We start from the raw sequence: 6231 nt of genomic DNA, 5'->3' as shown, positions 1-6231 counted from the left end.
AAAAAACTTATATTTGTAATTTAAATACATGTATATAATGAAAATTCTAACACTCCTCGTGATTTGTCATTATAGACAAAGAAGAAAAAAACGGTGTTTAACTGCAAATAAACACTGGTTAGGGACTAATTGAATATGCAGCTGCTATGTTTACTCCCTCGGTTATATAGTTGGCAAAGCCTTTTAAAACAACATTTTTTTTAATTTATATTTTCAGTTCTTATAATGTTTTCTTTTCATGCAATACCGAAAATATATCTCACATACTCAGTCTCACATACATACATAAATACTTTTTTTAAATTCCTATTTATTATTATTATTTTAGATAATTAAAATTTATATGATCAATTTAAATATAAAATGGAATTAATCATTTTAATAACCAAACAAAGTAAATATGCTGTATTTTAAATTTTGTATTATAATAAAGAGGTGTTGCGTGTTAAGAAGAGATTTGGAAGAAATTCAAAATATATTCCACCTGAAATATGCCACTGGACAATCGTAAGCAATAAAGTAAAAACTTCATTATTATACTAGGACAGATTGCGCCAAAGCACTTATATAGATAGATTTACTTCAGCAATAACATTGTAACATTGTAAAACATATCCAATACATGATAAAACAATAAAAACAAATAGCAATAGAAATGAACCATATCAAAAAATAGATAAATACAGAATCCCTAAAGAAAGCCCAACATGGCAAAATTGAAAATGTTGCAGGCTCGGTTTGATTGAGCCTGTTCATGGACGGTACTGGAAAGTGCATACCGTCCACGCCCCCTAGCACCGGCTTAAGCAGAATTCAACATTTAAACGTGAAATAGTAAAATTTTGAATTTAGAAACATCCGCAGATGTGTTCATATGGCGGTTATCATGGAACCTTCAATGTGACACTTCCGTGCCATTCCATGAAAAGCGGCGTATGGTCCCCAAGTAATAAAATGCGTGTGCCCTAAACGAGAAAACAATGGGCGAAACTAAATAAAATGGAATTCCGAAAGGGGACCAGAGGTTATGAAGCCTGCGTATCACAGATAAGACGTCAAAAGACAAATTTAAAAAGCAGGCAACATATCCTAAGGGTGATTCAACATTATTCAAGTAGGAATATTGGAACCACCCATAGAGAAAAAGCCAAAAAGTTGAAACTAAAAATACCACAAGCACAACAATAATGTCGTGCTGAACGATCTTCAAGGATCTTCAAAACATCATACCAATGATAAAAAAAGAAAGAGAACTTAATCTCTTATTTCCATTGTGATCCTTAGATTCTGACAAAGAGAGGCAGTTCTTTCTCAATAGATGACCTTTTTTTACCTGCAACAAGAATAGCAGAATAATCTACATAAAGAAGAAGTTTATTTTTAAACAACAGCCTGCATTTCATTTACATAAATTAAAAATAATAATGGTCCCAAGATAGACCCTTGGGGAACACCACAAGTAACCCTTTCACGTGAGGAAAAAGAACCAGATACATCAACAAGTTGTTTGCCTATCAGACAGATATGACCTTCACCATTGTAAAACATCAGTACTAAGACCAATGGTTTTTAATTTCATTATAAAGATTGAGTGGTCCAATGTATCAAATGCTTTTTGAAGATTCATTAAAATCATGCCTACAAGATTACCTTTATCCATATGTAGCTAAATGAAATCAGACAGATGTGTAAGACAAGTGTCTGTGGAAAAAAAAACACCTCTAAATCCTGATTGAAATTTATATAATATGTCCATTTCTTTAAGATAGGAAGAAATCTGATCATAAACAACCCTTTCAAAAAATTTAGAAACAATGTTTAATATGGAAACAGGCCTGTAGTTGCCAACTAGAGTTTTATCATTCTTTTTTAAAAGAGAAACAACTCTTGCTGCCCTCAAATCATCTGGTATTGTGCCTTGTATCAATGACAAATTTATGATATTAAAGGAAATGCATTAATAGATGCGATATCTCTTACAAAACGAGAATGAATACCATCCAGACCAGTGGATTTGTTTGAACCTAGTTTATTCAGATACTTTATTACACTTACCACTTACTTGTACTGTATTTTGAATTATTCAAAAATGTAATTGAGTTGTGTGGTTGTTTAAAAGAATATCATTATATTAATTAACATATGTCATCAGCCGACCAAAAAAAACACAATATGCTGTCATTTTCGATACGATTCCCAAATGATTTTGAATTTCTGGTAGTGTTAAAAGGCACGAAAACACTGGGTGAAACCTTAAGTCTTTTCATCAAGTAATAACATTACCAACTTCAAAGTTCTCACGCTTGGATTCGAACAACCAGCAGTAATCAAAGTACATATTCGCTACATGAAGTTGTTGATAACGAAAACCAGGAAATTATCATGTTGTCACAGTTAAATATAATTCCGATTGCAATATGTAGAACAATACTGTTAAAATATTTATAGAGTCAAAATAACCCTTAAAATAAAAGTGTTGAATAAATATTCTCACTGAAAAAATACGAGTATTTAAGTTTGCATATGATATTACATTTTTGCTGCTAAACTTTGATCATACTAAAAAGAGGGTATATCTCGCTTGATTTTGTGAAAAGAACTTTTGTCACACATTGACTAGAAACAATTTAATGATAAGCATACAAGTAGCCAAAATGGATCGTAACAGTAAATCTAATCAATATATTGATAAGGTAGCAATGAAATAAATCTGCATATAGATATATAAAGCAAAAACATCAAATCGAGCATTAATATTGTTATCAAAATTGTAAACTACCAAGTCACGTTAATCGTGAACAATATTATGTACTTCCCATCAGAACTCTTGTTGTTAATTTATAAAACTGTTTTTACGTGTAAGATCGGATGAGTTAATGCTCTTGATTATTTTTAATGCTTAGTTCCTATTTACATTCAAAAGTAACTAATTTATTTAATAGACAAAACACTAATATTTAAAAATTATTATTTATTCATGACTGTACAGTCGATTTTCAATGGACGTTTGTATAGATGAGAAAACAACTAATTTTGATAAAAAGTGACTTTACTTTAAAAAAAAAAAGCTGTTTGCTTGTGTGAAAGAAATAAGAATTTATATGTGCACGTATAGTCTACCTGAAATTTGTCACGGGCCTACTGAAAAAAGTAATGTACTAAACAGAATCTTACGAATAAATTTGTAAAGCAATGTTTTTTTTTAAACTATTGATATAAAGGGTTTCAATATAATTTCAGAGCTTATCTAAAACCACTGTTACAGAACATGCACACAAGTTTTAGACAGGAAATACAGTCTGTACTGCTGTCAGGACATGCAAGATAATGTATGCCTTCTTGATATGTGTCCTCCTTTTTGCAATATTTAAAGAATCGGAAGACGTTGTTGCTGTTATAGTTGTTGCTTATATTTTCTAGTTACAATGTATAGTCGCATAATAAAATACAATTGATGACTATTTCATCGTGTTGTTACTTAAGTCGTTTTTCTTTCTTTGTGTATGAGTAACAAATCCTTCTCGTTACTATTTGTAATGCTACTAAAGGTGAGAAAGGCGGCATTCATAAAGTAAGGACAATGAGTTATTTTTAAAAATGCAGTTTAGGATATCATAGAAAATTAATAATCAGTTAAAGAATATACCGTATAAGTACTTTTTTCTGTGGGAACTTTATTTTTGCTATTTCTGCGGTTTATAACGACACCGCAGATTTAAAAACCGCAGAAAATTAAGTCTTTTGCTATGTCTACATCAGACCTGGGGCTGATTACATTGATCAGTAATTGATTTAATTACAATTACTTTCAGTTTTTATTGTAATTGATTAAGATTGATTACTCACACTTGCCTCTGTAATCAATTAAATTACAATTATTTTAAGAGAGTAATTGATTGATAATTGATTACATTCAATGTAAAGTAGAATTCTTACTTAAGACCACCCCTGAATTAAGACAACCCCTTTAATAAGACTATTTTTTACAAGATTCTTTAGACAATGGTGAAATGATCCAGAATTAAAAACAACTGCTTATCCACTTTTAAGACCACCTGATTAAGTCCAACAGGGCTTCCACTAAGTTTCAAAATTTGGAAGTCAGAGACTGCAAAATCTCTGGACCCACTGTTGAAAGTCACACTATATATGTAAAGAAGGAAAAACATTAAATTTTGGAAGTCACAAGCCAAAAGCAAGGAGTAAATGACTCCCAAACTTCCATTAACGTAAGCCCTGGTCCAAATTCTTTGCTTTATTCTTAATTTGACCCAACTACATTGTATTGAGACCACTGATATTAAAGTCAACACCTATCTAGATATTAGATTTGTTGTTATGATCTGCTTGAATGCTAAAATGCATGACACTTCAGGTGTGAAAAACTTTTACTATTGGGTCATTGTATGAAATAAGGTGAGAAGGTTAATTTTAGAGTGGTTTAATGTTGCTTTCAGCAAATTTATTTTGTGAAGAATTAAGTTTTATTTGATAGGTGATTTATGTACATCATATTATAATTGATAATGAAATCTGACTAAAGATAATTGTATCTTAAATTTCTTCAGAAATATCCTTCCTCTCATCAAATATCATAGCATACTTTTATAGTGTCTAATATTGTATTTGTAGCTTAAGATACATGCTGTTAAATGACTAAAATAGATCATGGTAATAAGTATGTAAGCAATGATGAGAATATTCACAATTAAGACCACCCCACAATTTAGACCACTTTGGTCCAGCCCAGATGATGGTCTTAATTAAGGGCTTTTACTTTATAAATGCAATACAAAAGATAAACTGTATCATGTAAAATAAAGGCATCCTTTGAATTTAAATAGTTTCCTGTTAAATCTGAAAGTAATCAATGTCAATCAAATTTTTATCATAATTACTGACTGAATTTTAGCTGTAATTGATTAATTACAATTAATGTAATCAATCTTGGGCAAAGTAATCAATTACATGATGATTATAGTGTAATCATGTAATCAATTAAAAAATCAATGATTACGATTAATGATTACCCCAGGTCTGGTCTACATGTATGTCGGAATATGTCAACTACCTGTATTGCATAATTACATTACCATGTACCGTATCAGCTTTTGTAGATGGAAATTTTTCTTTATGTATCCGTCATGAATAAATTATTAGAAAAAAGTTAATTTACTTGTTATAAAAAATATCATGTTTGTATGATTTTCGCTCACCCTAAGCTTGATTTATTTTGAATAAAACTATTATAGTTTGACGGGTGCATAAACATACCTTTTTGTATTTGTACAATATATTGTGTCTACGTGCGACTTTACCATAGTTTATTTTTCACACTTCATTTTTTACACATGCAGTATTACAATTAATTGTTTTCATTGCACGGTTAATTTTGTAAAAATATCTTTATTAAAACACAGAAATAAAAAACATCACTTATATATGCGAAAATGATGACACCGCAGAAATAAGATACGCAGAAATTTAAAACACCTTATTTTAACCAAAATTGCAGAATATTAAGCCCGCAGAAATAAGTACTTATACGGTAACTAACTAAAAGTCTGAAACAATGACGTGGACCTGAGGACCAGGAAGTAGTATTTTTACAAACAACAAAAAAGAAAAAATTGACACATACCATTGACGAGAAGTCACAAACTGAGAGACTCTGGGACAAAAGCAATTAAAAATTAACAAGCAGACACATGCATTTTAGGGACAAAAAAGTTAAAATTTACTAATAAACCAATATGGTTGCATACAAAACATGGTAATGTAAAAAAGAGAAAATAACAAATAAAATTCTCTGATTCATATTTTTTTGTATTTTGTTGTTCTTGTTTTGTCTTTATTATTATTCAAGTACTTAATAAATATACAACAACTTTATAAACGTTTATATAATAACCTTTTACCCTACATTTGTTGAAGTTTTTAAAAAATTTATTCAAAAACATTTAGATGGTTCTGATTAAATAGAACATGACTACGTTAAGATAATACGATAATCTTGTTCATTTACTTTTTGTTATAAGACCTGATTGTGACTCATGATATGTTACTTTAGTTTCATGTTCTATTCATGAATTCGTTGACTTGTTGTATTTATACACATGTACGGGTTCAAATATTTCCTTCTTCCTCCTAAACATTCGTTTAAGCAAACTTTTGTAAAATATGTTTCAGCAATATTGTCATTATGTACTTAAACTAAAACATTTTGCAAAC

Source organism: Ruditapes philippinarum, unplaced genomic scaffold (assembly GCF_026571515.1).
Source record: "Ruditapes philippinarum isolate M1 unplaced genomic scaffold, ASM2657151v2 ctg911_1_1_1_1, whole genome shotgun sequence".
Lineage (NCBI taxonomy): Eukaryota > Metazoa > Mollusca > Bivalvia > Venerida > Veneridae > Ruditapes > Ruditapes philippinarum.
This window is presented reverse-complemented; position numbering follows the sequence as displayed.